This window comes from Corythoichthys intestinalis, unplaced genomic scaffold, assembly GCF_030265065.1.
Source record: "Corythoichthys intestinalis isolate RoL2023-P3 unplaced genomic scaffold, ASM3026506v1 HiC_scaffold_44, whole genome shotgun sequence".
Classification (NCBI taxonomy): Eukaryota; Metazoa; Chordata; class Actinopteri; order Syngnathiformes; family Syngnathidae; genus Corythoichthys; species Corythoichthys intestinalis.
In genome coordinates, this window is record NW_026651613.1 from 75,269 (window position 1) to 95,000 (window position 19,732).

Genomic DNA, 19,732 nt, shown 5'->3' on the forward strand with positions numbered 1-19,732 from the left:
CACCACGCTCACTTACAGCCAATTGCCAACAAACTGTATCCTGTCGATCACGACGCTCCCATTCTTCTGCTTTTAGGAAGAGACATCTTAAGAGTGCACAAAGTAAGAGAACAGATCAACGGACCAAATAATGCTCCTTATGCACAACGGCTGGACCTGGGGTGGGTCATCGTTGGAGATGTGTGCCTAGGAACAGTCCACAAGCCTTCGGATGTAAATGTATACAAGGCAAATATACTATCAAACGGACGCACATCTCTTCTTCATCAGTGTCCAAATATTATCAACGTCAAAGAAGACTACAGCGGTATGCAGAAACATCGTGGTTTAACATCACAAGCAAGCAAGGAGAACGAGCATGCTTAACCGAGCACCGATACTCTTGGATGTTCAGTGTTTGATAGAACTCCAGATGACCATAAACCAGCTCCATCAATAGATGACAACGCATTTGACTCTCATGGAGTCAGAGGTCTACCAAAATAATGAAAATAGACAAGTGACACAACCTGGAGTCGGCGCCAAAGATCGTGTGCAACGTCTACGCGGCAAGCTCTGAGGACCGCTACGTCTGTGTGACAGCGCGAACGCCCCTGGAGATGGGCAAAGACGACAGGCTAAAGACTGTCACCACCCGCCACAACACCGACAACCACCAGTGGCAGGACGTGGACTCGCTGCCTCTGATCTACATCTACGACAAATTCCAGATGGCAGTAGCTGCCACCAACCTGGAACGCATGGCTTCCTACTGCCCCAAGAGCTACGCCGAGCAGGACGAGGCGGCCCGTCAGAAAACCGGGTCCATGGATCTGCATTATATATATATATATTTTTCTTTCATCATTATTCATTCTTTTTTTTTTTCTTTTTTGCATATTTATTGTCTGCTTTTTTTTTTTTTTCTTCTTTCTTTCTTTAGGAAGAATGAAGCCTCTCGAGTAACCTCTGAGAATTTGAAATTTTCTTTGGTTGTATAACATATACTGTACAGTAGATATATATACAGTATATTATATATTTAAAATATATTTTAATAAAACTATTTTTTTTTTCTATCCAAACGGAGGAGGCACATTATAAATATGGCGCAAAACACTCAGATGACTTGAAGTTCTGCTCCGAGACCCCCAATTTGGCCAAATTTCAAAATTGACCTATATGCATGTGTGATACATCATTGGAAAGCTTAAAATCTCAATTTTCTGGGGGAAGAAAAAATTTGAACAGGTGGCCATTTTAAAAAAAAAAAAAAATTTTTTTTTTTTTTAAACAGCGGAAGCCTATCTGGAGGTGAGAGAACGCGACAGCAGAATTACAGACGCCATGACTTTAACGAGATCTTATCGTGTACTTTCATTTATCGATCCGAAAACTCCATGTAGCATGTATCACCAAGTGTCAAGACAGAGCTGTGAATGGCCACAGCTGTTTTTTTGGCGGATTTTATGGGTAAAACATGGTAATATAACAAGAATCGCCACGCAGAAATCACGGACATCAAGGAGTAGTCGAGATTTTCTTTTTCATATATTTACCCTTTTAAACGTCCCCCCCCCCCCCCTAATTTTCTTTGTTTGGATCGATTATGAATCATCTAACATAACGGGGAAAATGCGACAGTAACAAACAAATACAGTTAAGCGATAGTTATGAGGTAGATATCTGTGACTTATTTACAGACGCCAATTGTTTTCATTGTGACGTAATGTAATTAAAAGTTTAAAATATGTCATGTTTAAAAATGATTCAAAATTAAAATAAATATATTCAATAATAATATTAAGATAATAAAAAATTAAAAATATTTTTTTTAAGTCGTTTTTCTTAAACGAAATATTAGACACAGTTTAATGATTCTAAACTCAAAATGGCAGACATTTTGGATAATAAATATAATTACTTTCTTTTTATGGCTTGGCAGAAACAAAAACGGTTGCGCGACGTCTGTAAACGGGGGTTTCCAGGGTAAAACGGACCAACTAAAAATAGTTCGGGGGCTTAATGCACCATGAATCTGCTATGGCAGCATATAGACATATTGTTCTATCAAACACATCGGTTCTTTTGGCTCAAAATGCTACAGTTTATTTTAAAGAAGGGTGCAAGAGCAGAAACTGCTTTTTCAGTCTTGTCTGTGTTTTCCGCCATATATTAACGTTATATAGGCATCTTTGAGTGAACATCGAGTAAAATTCAAGTGACTCAAGGCCGGGCCAAGTGTTCTCTTTTTGGGGGAATCAATATATGGTCTCCCTACTGTTAGCATCATATCAAAACAAATGAATGTGTCAACAGTGAATGTAGTGGTTTGAAGGGAGATGGCGTGCAAATGTTCACTGAAGTTGGTTTATAGTTAAAATGATGTTGTTTAATGTTTAATAAACTAACACATTAAGAGGTCAGTGAATGTTGACTATATTTCTGTAGTCTACGTTATTTACCAGATACTAAATGTGTGTACATGTATGCACACCTGCACATGAGCCCCACAAAATAATTTGTTTTCATCTTCCTGTGCTCTCTAACCAGAGCCGCTGTAGTGATCAGCACGTCTGAGCCAAATCGTCACAAGTAGAATGTTCTACACTTTTTTTGTTATTATCATTTCGACAATATTTTATTGTTTGTGATGTTAAATTTATATTATCTTGCACATATCTAATGTGGTATAATAATCATAATAACGTTGATATTAAATAAAGAGTCATTTTCATTGGTGAATGACTTTTTGTCATGTGTGGATACATGGTTAAATAAAAAAGGGTTCGATTGATAAATAACATGTTGTTTCATCATTTAAAAAACAAATCATTAAAAAAACAGATTTGGATTTAACATTTTAATTTCGTAGGGTGCGTAATTTTTGAGCCATAGGACAACGGGAGATGAACAACGTTACGATCGCACCTGAAATAAAACGTTGGTTGCGCTTTTGATATTTGACCACGAGATGGAAACAACGTACTTTATAACAATGTCTGAATTGCGTCGTGCTCGCAGTTTTTGGTTTTGTTCATGTATTTTAACTAGATTGCTGGTTTCTTTTCTAAATACAACCCAAACACGGGACTAAGCGTATTGTTTATTCCCCCTGTGAGTGCCGTTGGGCAGAAAGTAAAGTTAAAATAATAATAATAAAATGTAATGCTTTGTCACCAAAGCTGAAGTTGATAAAAAACTAAGAACATCATGTTTTAGCCTACACTCAAAGTTGTCTATCATAGTGTATCATATGGGATTTTTCATTATGTACAATTCGGTTCAAAAGTCTGGGGTCAAAGCGACCCCAAACTTTTGAACGGTAGTGTATGTATAACAAAACTACATACTGTGGTATTGAAAGTTCCCAAATGGCTTTAAAACAGAAAAAAAAAACTTTATTTATATTACATATACATTCATATATGCTGTTTTTTTTTTTTTTTTTTTTTTTTTAACTGTTTTGTTGGGGGTAAGCAATTGAGCAGATAATTGGAACAACAGTTATTAGGATGGGCAGGGCTGCAGGCAAGCAGATAGATGGGCAGGCAGGCCAAAAGACAGGCAGGCAGATAGATACATTCCTATTCTGAGTGCCCTGCTGCCACTTTAAAGGGTACCACGAATAGAAAGACATGTAGTTCTTAAACGATAAATTCTAGTACGAGTTATAATCATTTGATCTTAAAACCCCTCTTAATGTTTTCGTTTTAATACAAGTTGCAAAATTTTAAATCAAAAAAGTAACTAGTAGCTCGCCATTGTTGTTGATGTCGCAGGGCGGCGATGTCACATGAGTACACTGCTGTACTTCCACAGTGTCACTCTTTAACTATGTTAGGTAGTGATTTAAATACACCACAAGGTGTCAATGGCGAGTATTAAATTATCAAGCCAATGACTACATTTGTCCCTCGACGGACGCCGTAGTTTCCTTTTTCGTGCGGGTCCATTTGTGCCTTACGTTCATTTGTACGTTGTCTTCACAACATACAAGACTCCTGACATAGTTTGTATATTGTGACTAAATATTGCCATCCAGTGTATTTGTTGAGCTAAACGAGTTGCTAAAATGTTTAAATACAGTTTCACCAAAGTCTTATGCGTATTTTGCATAATTCAGTGACGTGCGGTCAGGGGAGGCTCTGCCTCACCTGTCATCATGACAAAAAAGTAATTATAGCATTGATTTTTTATTCATATTTGTCCATTGCTCTTTATGTATGACTCATTTCAAACATTTTTATAGTCAAAATCGCTGAATTTGCCTATTTCCTGTTCAAATAAAGAAATGAAACGAGAGGTGCGGCAGCAACGAGTAAAGCCTCACCTCTGATTGCGCAATCCATAACAAACCGGGTTGATACATGGAATTGGAGCGTGCTGGTTGCCGTACATCTGCATGTCGCCATTATAATGTTTCCACATACGTTTATTTGACCTGATTTTCCACAGTCTGGCTAATGTCTTTATCCCTTAAAGTTTAATGTTTGTTAGCGACATATTTAGTTTTGCTGATGGGAAATAAAACCGCAGTGAAAAGGCACAGGCTGCGGCAGATAGTACTCTGCCGCACTGCAAAGGGGCGTACGTGAAACTAGACTTTCCGTTAAAAGTGGACGCGGTTAACACAACACCGGAGCTAAAAGGTTTGCTTCAAACTACGGGACAGAAGATAACTCGCGCTTTTCAAACGGACTGGTACACCGGAAAAGACTGGCTATGTGGCTGTCCTTCGAAAAATCGCCTTTGCTGCTTTCCCTGCCTTTTCTTCTCAACTTGTGCCAATGTCTGGACTAACACGAGATATTGTGACATTAAAAAACTACCACGAAGCCTCAGCAAACATGAGAGCTCGACCACTCACATTCAAAGCCTGATTGCTTTAAAAACTTTTGGAAGCTCAAGGATCGATTTGGCTTTGAAGAACAGCGGAAGCTCAACGGTAGCATCCTCAAGGCTAAGGTAAAAGAAAACCGAAAGAGTTTGAAAGACCTCATTAATGCAACCTGCATCCTAGCTAAACAGGAGTTAACATTTCGTGGTGAAAGCGTGTAAGCTCTTCTAAACGTGGCATATATGTAGAACGATTACATGGTTTTGCTGAGAAAGATGAAAGGTTAGCTAGACATTTGGACACGTCCACTGTGTTTTCTGGCATGTCAAACAGAACACAGAACGATCTAATTGAAGCAATCCTCTCCATTGAGGCGGAGAGATTTTTTTTTAAAGTAAAGGAAAATAAGGAGGACTTTTACAAAAAGGGCGTAGGTTTGCATAGGGACGGTAGGTACATAACACTACCAACTTTTCAGGATGCTAAAATTGTCCCCACAAACTTTTAATTAGCCTTACCTTTTTTGCATGATATAATGTTCAGTTATATAGAGAATTTAGATCTTTCAATAGTTCCATATGTTGTAAGGATAGAATTGACCCTACCATTATTAAGTGAATCATTTTCATTATGTTTATGTTTGCTAATAAAAACCAGACATTTATTCAGGAAGTTTTCAAAATGTTTCTTTAGTATTTTTTGAAAACAAAGGTTTGAATCGAACAGTGTATCATCTGAACCAATGCACGTAAAAGTTATTATCAGAAGATAAGGATTTATTTTGCATTGATCATTTTGCCTATTAATTAATTAGGTTCATATACATGAGAAATGTGGCCCTTTGCCCCCTTCATCCAATCTGTTTGGTCTAATTGATGTCCCGTCCCCAGCAAAAAGTGTACCTACATGCAAGTTATGCTGTTATATCGTCCCTACGAATGTTGAGACCAAACCTATGCCCTTCCAAAGTAACGCCGGTTTTTGTGGTGAAGGACAGGCGCAAGACCACAAACAGTTTTCATTTCAATCTTATAAAAAAAAATAATAATAATAATAATAAAAAAAAACAGCTTAGACCAAGAAAAATACAATAGAATATTTAAAAACTCAATTTTGGCCTTAAATAAAATATTCTTTGTATATTCTTTTTGGACAAGCGTTCAGGAGGCATCCAAACCAGATGGCCGAACCCCCTCAGCTGGCTCCTCACAATGCGGAGGAGTAGCGGCTCGATCCTCCATCCCGGATTATCACTTTTTCACAATTATCCAAGAATGAACTCTTTACACTCTGCGTAGTAAAATCGGGGACGCGGCGTCCCCTTGATATGTGTTGGCCATAACGTCTGTTGTACCATAAAGAAAATAAATAATTTTTGGGCAGTACATAGACGAATAGTAGCTCTTTCATTCAATACCAGATGTCCTGACAGATCCAGATACCTGTTGCATTGTACCCAAATGAGTTTTCCGCAGAGCCAGGCGGTTTACCAAAAATTGACCGTTACCAAAATTCTTCACGATGACCGACGTAATTTTGACCATGTCGGTAAATTTGGTCATTTAATAAAACAAGTGAATATAGTCTTTTCATCCCGCTTTGACGCTGTGTTGTTCGGCTACGTTCGTTCCCCTTTAAGAAAGCAGTCAGTGTGTTTACATGTGAAGTCACGTGGTTATCAGGAAATCAAGCAAACAGCAGCCCAGTAGGCTAACGCTAGCGGCTAATGCTACAAGCAAACGTGATGGAGTCGGGCTTAAGGGAGCTTAGCCAAACTTTCACCCGACATTAAGTAGACTCTTGGCGGCCTCCAGGCAGGCTTTCACCCGCTTTCCTCACGATTTCATGAGAGGGTGCTTCTATTGCTTTCTACTGGCTGACGCTAGCGGCTAACGCTACAAATGAACGTGATGGAGTCTGATAGCGGCTCTAACCTTGTCAAAACGGCTGAACTTAATGAGTGGATTGGGCACCGACTGCATCTAGCAATTAGTATGTCGCGTTATTTTGTATCTGTGTGTGTGTGTGTGATTTCTTTGACAGCTTTTATGATGGTAAAGCATTCACCATAAATTATAATCCAACAGTGGGGCTTATAATATCACCATTTAATGGCCACCGCTATTTTTCTGTATGTGCTTGCTTTATTCTCTGTCATTACGGCCATCATAAAATCTTAAACGCTTCATTGGCATAAGAGCAATATAGCTTTAGCGTGTGTGTCTCTGTGGTGGGGGTGCATATGTGCGTGCATGTATTTAAAAAAATGCTCTGAAAAAAAGAAGAAAAAAAAAACAAAAAACAGAAACATTGAAGTAAAAAGCAAAAAGTAATAATGTCACATCAGCCATGAACAATAAGTTGTCTGTTTGAAGTGTACTGTTCAAGTCGTATGTCATTTGTGTTACAATGACATGTTTGCACAGTCGTCGTATTGATTTGTATAATGTTGTTCAAGTCATACTAGCTGTTATAAATGTTCACACTTGAATTCTTACTGTTTACAAGACATTTTCATATACTTAATGTTTAGACTGCATGTACAATTGTTAAACATGTTAAATTGAAAGCTGGTAAATAAAAAAGAGAAACAGTACAGAAAAGCAGTTTCTTTTCAGGTCAGTCACGTCAGCCTCTCGCCATAGTACACGCACACACACACCCACGCATCCCCCACCCCACACACACACAATTTAGTTTTTGTGTCTCAGTTTTTGTGTTTGTTTTTGTGTCTGTCTGTTTGTCAGTTTTTGTGTTTGTTTGTCTATCTGTCAGTTTGTATATTTGTTCGTGCCATGTGAGAGAATATTGTCAAAAGCTGGAGAGGTCATTAGCAAAAAGAGGAACCGGCTGAAACCAAATGCTGCTGAGATGATTCTGTTTTTAAATAAAAATGTGTGAAACACCCAAATCCCCATCCCAGTGTCACTAGCATTCTATACACCTACCATCAAGAGTTCCCTATTGCACAAGCATTTGCGTATTTCATTTAAAAGTAACACAACAGCTTTTTTTTGTTTGTTTGTTTTCATTATTATTATTATTATTTATTTATTTGTTTTATTAATCTGGGGGAAGAATAAAGAATACATTTCAGGCTAGTGGTCAAACCCACTACTGCTCGCACATCAGACATAGTATATAACCACCATACCACCCACAGGTTTCATTGTTCAGATGACACTTGGTCATTTGGTTAGATGAAAATTCAATATATTTTTGTCCAGAAGATGTCACCACACTGAATTGTGTCAAATGCCTCGTAGCACGGAACCATCTCAACACATTTGCTTCAGCGGTACAGAAAGCAGCGGTGAAGCAGTGTCGTCTGTCGTGACTCACCACACTGGTTCGTGGCAAATGCTTCATAACACTGAATGAACCATTTCGACACGTTGCTTGATATATATTTACTGCTTCAGAAAGCTAAGGTTTCTCCATCACTAGTACGACCCTAATTTCCAAATGTTCCACGTGACGTTGAGACGTGTTTGATGCACGAATTCTTCTTTGTTTGTATGTTTGTTTTCTTTTGATGCACGAGTTCTTTAGAGCGTCATCCTCCAGCCTTTGTGTCGTTGGACGTGCGTGCGTGCGTGCGTGACGTAGTCAAGCTTGTGTGTCTGTCACAGAGCGAAAGAGGCTTGCGTCGTATTAAATTCTCCTCTGAAGTTTATCTGGCTGATCTTCTATCTGGACCTGAGAGATGAAGAAGGCACAATCGCTCCTTTTCCAAGCGTTGACCGTGCTTGGCATTTGGGCTTCGCTTGGTGAGTTCACGTTTTTATTTGACTTCAAGGTGCCTCACTGCAAACGTTGTTGGGACTGGATTTGTTTCTTCAGATCATTAGGGGATCAATATAAAAGGGCATTTTATTGGCCCCACCTCGGGGAAATGTATACTTGTCAGATTACTAGACATATTAAGCAAACTGTCAGTCTCATTTGAAACAATGGAAACAATACGTTATACATCCGCGGTTTTGAGACACTTTCTGATCCGACTGTGAACTTTTGAAAAAAGGGTGTAGTAAAGCCTATTTAAAACTAACGACTGACTTTAAGCATTGATATGCCACTCATTTAACTCACTGACCGCCACTGACTGAAAACCTGAAACATTCACTTCGGTTTGCCTTGGAAGGCTGCAAATGGATTGGACGTCTAGCACCGTCATTGGCACAGAAACGTGAGAAACCATAGCCAGTCCTCCCAGTTAAGAATAAGCGCACTTCTGTTGTTGTCAGTAGTAAGCTAAACGAACCAAAATTATACATTAATACAAATGTATATATATAACTATTTTAAAACTATTAAAATTATTATGAATTAAAAAAAAATAACACTAAATATTACTATTAAATTGTATAATAATAATTTTAATTTAATAATAATAAATTTAATAAATTCATAATAATTTATTTTTTAATTTAATTTTATAGTATTATATAATACTATATTATTATTAGTAGTAGTATTACTAAATATAATAACACTAAATATATAATACTAAGTATTGACTAATGGCAGTTAAATACTCTTGTAGTTTAGTTTTGGTTAGTTTTAGTTTTATACTAAAGGGTCATAGTATTTACCTATGATATAAATAAATATCTACTTTTTTAAATTCCATTATAATCTTAATGATTTTTTAATCAATAAATTATCAATAAACCCAATAGATTTGTATTAATGTATAATTGTATTTTTTCATATATAAATAAAATTAACATTAAAAAATAAAAAATAAATACATATATGTTACAGTTCTACATGGACTGAGGTTTTCAATGCAACGCTTCACATTCCAGGTGTTTTGTTTCACATTGCGAGATGGATAATTTTGTATGTGGTGCTTGTGTGTGTGTTTTGTCATAATGTATCAAACGTAGGAAGAGAATGTCCAAAAGACATGTGCTTCAACACAACAGAAAACTTAGCTCCAAAACCATTGTCTGTGATCTCAATTGATCTGGATCATGAATACATATAGGTTGAGGTGCTGGAGGGGGAGGGATAATTGAACTTTTAATGACCGAAGGGAAAACAAACAACAACAAAAAACCTGCAGTTGAACACAATCTTGATGACTTTTACAATTGTTGTTACAATATGATTAACACCCCCCACCAACACAAACCTATATAAAGACAAACCGAACACTTTAAAATGCAACTTTTTTTCACCTCGACCTATAACCTTACTCACATTGTCTTCACTGATGCAAAAGCATCTATTGCACTTTCATATGACAGTTGTTTTGGAAGGGCACTTCTTTCCTGGACTTGGTGGGCTTGGACTTGGTGCTGATGTGGATAAGTTCGCTGTAAAATGACACATTTCAAAGGTAAAGCGTTGGTCAACAACATGTCACTTGTATTCTGCTTGCCTTTAGCCAAAGCATCGAAAGCGTTACTCTTTGCACATCCTAAGTGTGTGTGGGTGTGTGCGTGCGTGTGTGTGTGTGTGTTTCAGACAACCCTATGCTGAGAGCTACAAACTCTTTTGTGAACAAGTGATCCGTCAAAGGATTATCGTTGACAAAGAAGTGCTCAGAATGGACAAGCCAAGAAGGTTGTTCGTGAACATCGTGAAGAACCATGAGGATCTTGATGCTTCAGACTACAGGTAATTTATAAATATTCATACTAAAAAGTTTTTTTTTATTTTTTTTATTTAGTCTCTGAAAAAAAGCCTTGAGAGAACGTTTCATTTTGTTCTCTTTGGTGTATTTGTGTGAATGAGAAATATAAGCGCAAGAGTGAATGTATTATGTGGGTGTGTGTGATGTGAATATGTGTGTCTTGTGCTCATCTTTCCCTTTAACTTTGTTTCAGGCGGGATATGCTGAAAAGAAGATTGAAGTGTGATTTCCCCCAATTAGTTTTTTATGGGGAGAGATTTGTCTCAAAAATATTCTCACAAATGCTTTCGCGATTCACACATATCTTTTGTAGATGCACAAATATATCAGAGATTTTCACATGTATTTTCGAGATCCACAAATATATCCATGAGTTTCACATGTGTTTTTGTAATTCACAAGTATATCCTCGAAATTCACATGTGTTTTTTTTATGTAGTGCGTGCACTCATCATGAATTATTGTTTGTAAGCATTCGAATTGTATATGGGAATCAGCGGCCGAGTGCATTTATTTTTGAGACAAACATAACAAGAAACGGTCAAATTTTCTCACACAAGCGCATTCGCGATTCACACTTGTGTTTTTCGAATTCACAAATACATCCGCGATTCTCACAAATACATTAGTGATTTTCACACGTGTTTTTCAGATCCACAAATACGTCCGCGTTTTCCTCGTGTGTTTTTTAAATCCACAAATACTTCCGCAAATGTCGCATGTTTTTTTTAATGATGTGCGCGCAATTATCATGACTTGACATTTTTTAAGCATTCAGTTTTGCTTGTGAATTGCTGGAGCTGTGTTTTTTTTGTTTTTGTTTTTTTTTTTAAACAGCGAACACGCGCATTTCTTTTTGAGACAAACGTCACTCGATGTTTCACCAAGATTTTCTCACACACAGTAAACCAAGAATTTTCACGTGTCTCAAATAACCTCCGCCTCAGTCCGATAGGCGGCAGTATTGAGCGCATAGAAAGGTCAAAAGTGCCCATCAACACAGATGGCAAATGGTGTTCTACTTATGTAGCGCTTTTCCACCTTTCAAGGCGCTCAAAGCGCTTTACACTACATCGCCATCTACATACAGGTGACGCAGCACCAGGAGCAATGTGGGGTTCAGTATCTTGCTCAAGGATACTTAGGCGAGTTCATCAGGGCAGAGAATTGCACAACCTCTGGGTTGGGGGACAACTACTCTACCGCAGAGCCACGCCATCCCCATCCCCAGATCACATACGGACACCTAGCGGGTGACATTACACCGGGCAACAGATAAACAGGTGTCTTGGGTCCGTTGGAAAACCTACCCTATTCCATTTTTTGTTTTTATGTGTGTTAATAAAAAAAAAAAAAAAAAAAAGAGAGAAATGAATCATCTCCCGTTTCCCAATTAAAAACTGCTAATTCAATAACGGAAACGAGACTTAATCCATTTTACCAATTAATGGTTTTGAGCTGAAGTCGAAAAACAAAATATGTCCAATATTTGTTTTTATTAACAAAAAAAAAAAAACAACAGCACAAATATGCCAGGGGGTTATAAACATTTCAAACATTGCACATCAGGAAAATAACAAAACAAAACAAAAACAAAAAAACAATGAATAATGCTGTGAGCAATTATTCACAAAGAGATTCAAGTTTTTCCACAAATATTGTTATTTTCCGCTTTTAGATTATTTGATTTTTTAAACAGATTTATGTAGCACACAGTCTCGTTATGAAAGTGAGAAAAAGAAGGTAACAGCTTGCTAAATTTACATTTGTGTAGGTAGAATTTCGACAAAATGACAAGATTAATAATAGAAACAATCTCTTTCTTGAGATTCTTATAGAAACAAAAACAAAAAAGACATTTTCCCATTTGAGTTTGAAGTCCACATGTGTAGGCTCCTGATTCTGAACTTGCAAAGTTCTTTCCAAAATTTATTGGAAAAAGAGCAGGTCCAAAAAAGGTGCTGAACTGTCTCTGTATCAATGTCCCACTTTAATTTTTTTCATGTAGTGGTTTGCAGGATAGTACTTATCTATAGATAATTTTGAAAGCGACTTCTTTGACCTTACTTGTCAACCGAAACATATTGGGGATAGTCCATACTTAGGCGTGGACCAAATGATATCTCCAAAAAGACTTAACATATGCTTTGGATCTAATCTCGTTCTGAAATAGAGATCGAGTATATCTATTCAAATTTTTGTTATGTAGTAAACATAATTTCCCCACACTTGAATTTAGTATATTTGGAGGAGATAAAGTTTGAAATGGCATGTTTACATTTCTGCACAGCATAATGAATCCTGAAGGAATCGCATCATCAACACTAGCATATTGCTTAGGTCTAACTGGTAACTGAAAATAATCCCAAAACTCCGCGTAAAACATAGGTGCCATTAAAAAGTTGTGACACAAAAAGTGTCTTCTGCCTCTAATTGTCCAAAAATAAAGATTTTTTTTTGCAAAGAATTCAATGAGCCATGACCCGGAAGACGAGGCCTTATTGAAGAAAAACATCGTTTTCCGGTTCAAGGCTCATTGTAAAAGCGAACTCGGAGGAAAACAAATATTGGTCGTATTTTGTTTTTCGACTTCAGTTCAATAAATTGACATTGTAAAAACGGATTAAGGTTCGTTTTTCGTTTTTTATTTTCCAAAATTAGAAGGAAAAACAAACGGCCTCAAGGTACACGGACAGTCTTGATAGTTCTTGAAGTTTGGGAATCATACTTTTATAGTCTATGCGCTCAAAACTGCCACCTATCAGATGAAGGCGGAGGTTATTTGAGACACGTGAAAATTCTCGGCTTACTGTGTGTGAGAAAATCTTGGTGAAACATCGAGTGACGTTTGTCTCAAAAAGAAATGCGCGTGTTTGCTGTTAAAGAACACAGCTCCAGCAATTCACAAGCAAAATTGAATACTTAAAAAATGTCAAGTCATGATAATTGCACGCACATCATTAAAAAACATGCGAAACTTGCGGAAGTATTTGTGGATTTGAAAAACACTTGTGGAAAACGCGGACGTATTTGTGGATCTGAAAAACGCGTGTGAAAATCACTCATGTATTTGTGAGAATCGCGGATGTATTTGTGAATTTGAAAAACACGTGTGAATCGCCAATGCACTTGTTCTTGTTATGTTTGTCTCAAAAATAAATGCACGCGGCCGCTGATTCACAAATACAATTCGAATGTTTGCAAACAATAATTCATGATGAGTGCACGCACAACATTAAAAAACACATGTGAATTTCGAGGATATATTAGTGGATTACAAAAACACATGTGAAACTCATGGATATATTTGTGGATCTCGAAAATACATGTGAAAATCTTGGATATATTTGTGCATCGACAAAAGATATGTGTAAATCGCGAAAGTATTTGTGAGAATATTTTTGAGACAAATCTCTCCCCATAGTTTTTCACACCCCTTTCCAGCGCAACATGTCTGAAATGTTTTTTTTGTTTTTTTTGTTGGAGACTTTATCATCAACAGAAACTTTTAGACAGGATACCTCAGTCATCAGGTACATCAGCTACCGACTCTACTGAGGTAAGACAAGAAAGTGACACTGAACAAATGGCTAGCACACCATCTGGTTGGAAATCCACAGAACAAAGAAGGACACTTTACAGTGCAGGGCTGCTATTGAGGACCATTCTAAGCGAATCACCCTCACTGAAATGCCCATGGCCTCCCACAGCAGAAGATTTAAATGTATGTGAAGCGAAAGCTGTTGTGCCTGTTGAACAGTACAATCGATTGGTGCAACAGAAGAACCAACACTAGCCGGGTATGTTGATATTCCTGATGATGTGAATCTAAAAGTTCTCTCTCTATGTCAAGACATTGTGTATCTGGAATGTCCATTCCTCCAACAAGTGATGCTCTCTTCCAACACAGCAAAAGGGCAAACTACGAGGCAGCAGTAATGCGACATTGTCTGACTGGTATGATGTGTGCCCCTTCACCAATTGGCAATGGATGGGACATTGAGGATGGTGAATTAACAGTAAAATGGATGACTAGAAATCCTGCCCCAGATAGTGTGCTACAGGTAATCCACTGTGGTTGCAAGATAAGCAAGTGTGAGACTGAAAGATGTTCATGCTTGTCTGCAAAAATGTCCTGTACAGATTTATGCCACTGCCAGGACTGTGAAAATATTTCAAAGGAAATGGGATGATGACACTGATGATACTGATATTGATGAGTAATCACCCACCATCTCTCCTATGTTTAGTTTCATTATCAAAATGTTACTCTCCATTTTAACACCTTTAAAACAACAACAAAAAAAGGCTCTTTTCCCTTTTCCAAAAAAATAGACCTTTGTTCAATTTGACTGCCAAAAAAGATGGATGTTCCAATGAAGTGCTATTGTTTTATTGAGAGTGCACATTTCATATATGTGTGTGTATATATATATATATATATATATATATATATATATATATATATATATATATATATATGTGTGTGTGTATATATATATATGTGTGTGTGTATATATATATATGTGTGTGTGTATATATATATATGTGTGTGTGTATATATATATATGTGTGTGTATATATATATATATATGTGTGTGTATATATATATATATGTGTGTGTGTGTATATATATATATGTGTGTGTGTGTATATATATATATGTGTGTATATATATATATATGTGTGTATATATATATATGTGTGTGTATATATATATATATATATGTGTATATATATGTGTATATATATATATATATATATGTATATATATATATATGTATATATATATATACACACTGATACACGGCCCATGGGAAAACCCATGGACAGTGTATCAAATACTTGTTCTCCCCACTCTATACATATATATTCCTAGATTTTGACAAAATTGGTGCAGGGAAACGTTGGGTGAACTTTTAACCCAAAGTTCAGAAGGGTATTATCTTATCAAAAAATGCATTGAACAAGTAGTGCCCAGACAGTGGAACGAAACCCATTTTCTAGGCACTTTTTCAGGGTCCACCCCAAGGCCTAATTCTATTTAACACAAGACTTATTTTTCATCCCATACAATTTATTTAGCAATTGGGGGAAATTACTTAGATACATACTGTAAAAATATTGGAGTAGAGAGATAAAAACAATGATGACATTTTGCTGCTGTCTGTTGCATTTTCCGCGTTCTGAATCTTCCCCATTGGGCTGATTTCTAAATCAGCTGAAATCGTTACTCTGCCGACGTCATCACCTAGATGGAGGCACTAGAGCAGGGTTCTCCAACCCAGTCCTCAAGGCACACTGTGGGTCCTGGTTTTTGTTCCAGCCGATCCAGCAGAGGCAGTTGAGCCAATGAGGCTTCTGCTAAAACAAGCCACACCTGACTGCAATCAAGTGATTGCACTTGTAAAACACCAGATTGGGGAAAAAGTGTTGTCATCTTGTTTGGTAGGAATGAAATCCTGCACCCACAGTGTGCCTTTGTGGAATAGGTTGGGGACCCCTGCACTAGAGTGCTACAATGATAGGCGGGGCTAAACGGCAGATTAAAAGAAACATTTCTCTTCATCTGCGCTTTGCCAAATTGTTGTATATAGTCGAATGATCTCAAAATATGATTTTAATTCACATAATAATGCTATTTAATTTCATCGTGTCACAGGCGCTTTAAAAGTCAGTGATTGCAGGACTGGTTTACTTTCAAAAAGTGCTTGAGCCGAGTTTTGAGGGTTTGTATTGCGGGACACTCCCTGATGGCCCTACTATGACCCTAGTCATGGGGGCGGGGGCAAATCAAATACTTAAATAGTATTTTTTTAAATTAAGAAACAAAGCACATGAAAAAAAAATACATAGTAATGAAGTAATAAAATAGAAATAATTCTACATGAAATGAAATTCATTCTAAAAAAAAAATCAAAACTTCAAAATATAAATGAAAAATTATTGAAATAAATCAAGATTAAAAAAAATAATAATAATAATAACATTAATTCAAATAAGTGTCCCATGTGTGAATTTTGCTGTGGGAAAGTTATTCATTTAATTTTGTTTTGTTTGATGAATCTTGTGACCTCTCATATCTTAACTCTATGGCTGCCTCTTACGGTATTCAATCCATTTCAACTGATTGTTCGATCGCTTCCAGCCCCTCCCAGTTAAAATGGATTGGACGTCTATCAATATCTTTTACTTATTACCACAACAAAAATTGTGACCTGGGCTGGCGGTGGTGAGGTAAACTAATGATAACTTTTGGATAGATGTCCACTGATGTGACCACTGTAACCGAAAGGGTTAAACATCATCCTCAAAAATAAAAAGTGCAAATTACCACACAAATGTTCCTTTTTGTGCTATACACAAGTGTGGATGCAACCCCGTTGGTTACATAACTCTGTCGGAATGGCTGACGGTTACCCATTTGATTATTTCACCTTATAACGCATACTGTAGCTTGATCTGAGGCTGAAATGCATCCCAACTCTTCTTTCTTGATTTCTGTCCCAATTTACATCCATTGTCCAGTTCACTGGCGCCTGTGGCACAGCTGTGATGGTGTGTGATGTAATCCTACTTGGTTTAGTTATTGTTGGGTAAAGAGGCATACTATACATTGTATCCAAAAAATTGTCCATTGCTGCCAGTTTGCTTGGATTTAATAAATCAATATTAAAATCTCCACAGATGAAGAATGTTTTCTGCTTAATAGTGGAAAACAATTGGCTCATCCATTCAGTGAAGGAATCAATACATGAACCCGGTGATCGATAGATTCAACTGACAATTATATTTTTCTTTTTTTCATTGGAGATCTCTATTGTCAAACATTCCAAGTGTTCTTGACATATCTATTCAATTCAATTTTATTTGTATAGCCCTAAATCACAACAAGGTTGTCTCAAAGGGCTTTGCAGAGGCAATATGATACAAAATCAGAAACAGCAAATGAAGCAATGAAGATGAATACATACATTTCAAGTCCTGGGCATCCCCCATCCTTAGACCCTCCATGTCGGCAAGGAAAAACTCCAAAAACTCCAGAGTCTTTGGGAGAAAATGAGAAACCTTGGGAAGTACCACACTGAGGAGAGATCCACTCCCGGGACAGATAGGCAGGGAGCACCAGTACTGCTAATGGGAATTAGCAGGCGAAGTTACAGTCCGTAAAGATACATTGGAGTAAAGGAACAAGAAGAGGTCCATCTAGCCAGATGAGACGGGGGTAGCAACGAGGACATCCATCCAGCCAGGGGTCCGGACAGTCAGGAGGCTGCAGCTGAAAAAGGGGTGGGGGGAAAGGGGAGACCGGGTGACGAGTGATGAAGAGACTAGACAGATATTACCATATTACTAGATATTACCATTGGAAAATAGAAATTAAGTAAGACAAGTGGTACTGTAGGTAGAGTGAGAAAAAGGAGATAGAACTCAGTGGCTGTACTTCCCCCAGCATTATAGCTTCTAGTGCAGCTGTATCTGTTAATACCATACATTTAATTGATTTATGAATATATAGGGCAACTCCACCACCAGTTTTCTTTTCTCTATGTATTTTAATTCGTAATCATCCATAAGAAAATCAATACCTTTATCAATATTAAACCACGTTTCTGTGATCGCAATTATGCTGAAGGGGTGTGTAAATTGGTGCAGATAGTCTTTGGTAGAGCTGACATTTTTGTACATGCTTCTGCTGTTGAAATGTATAATTGACAGTTTTGCCCATTGAGTTGATATGATTTTCATACAGATCTTGTGTAAAAATAATCGCAATTGGTAACAGTAGAAGAAAAGAAATGATTGTCAGGATCACTTTCTATATTAGGGACTCTTTTGTTGGACTCGTTGGATTTAAAGGCCTCAAGTTCTATTTGTTTGTTCTGAAGGGTTCGCAGAAGTGGATCAATGTCGCTCTTATTCCTGAGTACAGTTCGTGTGTTTGATGTATCGTTCATAGTCATTGTATGCAGAGATGGTACCTGGTCTTGATAGGTATCAGTACTTTTCAAGCTCTTCAATATCTCGCACCATCAGCACTTTTGCTTCCTCAGGCGTTCCGTTCCATTTAATGTATATTTTACAATTGACTACCCACGTGTGTTGAATCTTGCGTTGCTTTTTAAGATATCTTGCCTTTTTGGCGATATCAGCATTCTTCCGTGTTAAGTGATCGTTCATATATACGTCGGTACCCTTCAACTTGCGACCTTGTTTCAGCAGCATTGTCTTGTTTTTTCGACTGATAAATCTCACGATGATGGCTGGCGGTCTGTCATTCCTCATCGGCATTGAGTGGCACGCCTCGATGTGCTCCAAGTCCAACGTTATTCCCTTGCTCCGAAGGTAAGATGCCACTTGTTGCTCCACCGAGTTTTCCTCCTGCTGGCTGGGTTCCCCGTCGTCCGTGGCCACCGCACGCGCATAAGTGCGCGGTCGGATCTTATAAATGACTTTCCAATATATGGATTTAAAATTAAGACGTTGCCGGTAAAATGTTGTCTGTAAAAGTTGTAAAGCAATAAAACAAACAACAAAAATGAATGAAATGAACAAAAAACATTTTTTGTAATGGGTAAAAAAAATATTTTTCAAAAAGATCATGTGACTAGTGTTGGGTTTTGTGTTGTTTTTTTCCTTAGTGTGACTTGTCTCTGTGATTACCCATTGATTTCACCTGTCGTGCCTGCACATAGTGAGTCCTCCTGTATTACCCAGCTGTTCCTCGTTGTCTCGTTACCCCTTGTCTGCATGTGTGTGTGTATAAAAGCACCCAGTTTCTTTTCAGTCCTTGTTGCGTCATTGTCAATGTAAGTGTATGTCAACGTCAAAGTCCATGTCAGGTTCTCATCAGCAGTATTCACGCCTATCCAAGCCCTTGTGTTCCAAGTGAGTTTTTGAAAAGCAGTCTTTTGTTAGTGACAGTTTTTGTTTGCCTCAGTGCCTTCTTTGGATTATCACAGCCTTTGTTTGTACTTTGTTTTTCGTTGGCTTTAATTAAATCATTTTTGCACCATTCATCTGCCTTGCCTACATTTCCCTGCATTTGGGTCCACCTTGCCCGCCCGCGCTCCCTGACAACTAGCACCTTAGAGACGGTCATTTGCTTTGCTAAGCCACCCCCAAAAAACACTGGAGGTCAGAAGAGGCAAGATGGATATACATCATTTTTTTCAAACCTAAGCTTTCAAAAGCGACAACAACTACTGAGCGAGAACCAAGAACTGAAGATGTGGACCATGAAACACCGGAGAGCATCGCCAAAATGG

The 19,732-nt window shown here is 37.6% G+C and overlaps 1 long non-coding RNA gene across 7 annotated transcripts in view; it reads left to right on the forward strand.

The window, feature by feature from the left end:
• Window positions 1–8,347: 8,347 nt before the first annotated feature.
• The window catches only part of LOC130911425 (uncharacterized), a 12,145-nt gene continuing 760 nt past the window's right edge, over window positions 8,348–19,732 (forward strand). Inside the window, exons 1-6 of one of the 7 annotated variants that reach the window (XR_009062119.1) lie at window positions 8,348–8,589; window positions 10,075–10,166; window positions 10,295–10,447; window positions 10,657–14,022; window positions 14,084–14,263; window positions 14,374–19,732. The exon at window positions 14,374–19,732 is cut by the window's right edge and continues 760 nt beyond it. This is a non-coding gene — a long non-coding RNA (uncharacterized LOC130911425). Of the gene's footprint in view, window positions 9,009–10,049; window positions 10,167–10,294; window positions 10,448–10,656; window positions 14,264–14,373 lie in introns of all 7 variants that reach the window. The other 6 variants (XR_009062118.1, XR_009062117.1, XR_009062115.1 and 3 more) reach the window with 6 other exon arrangements.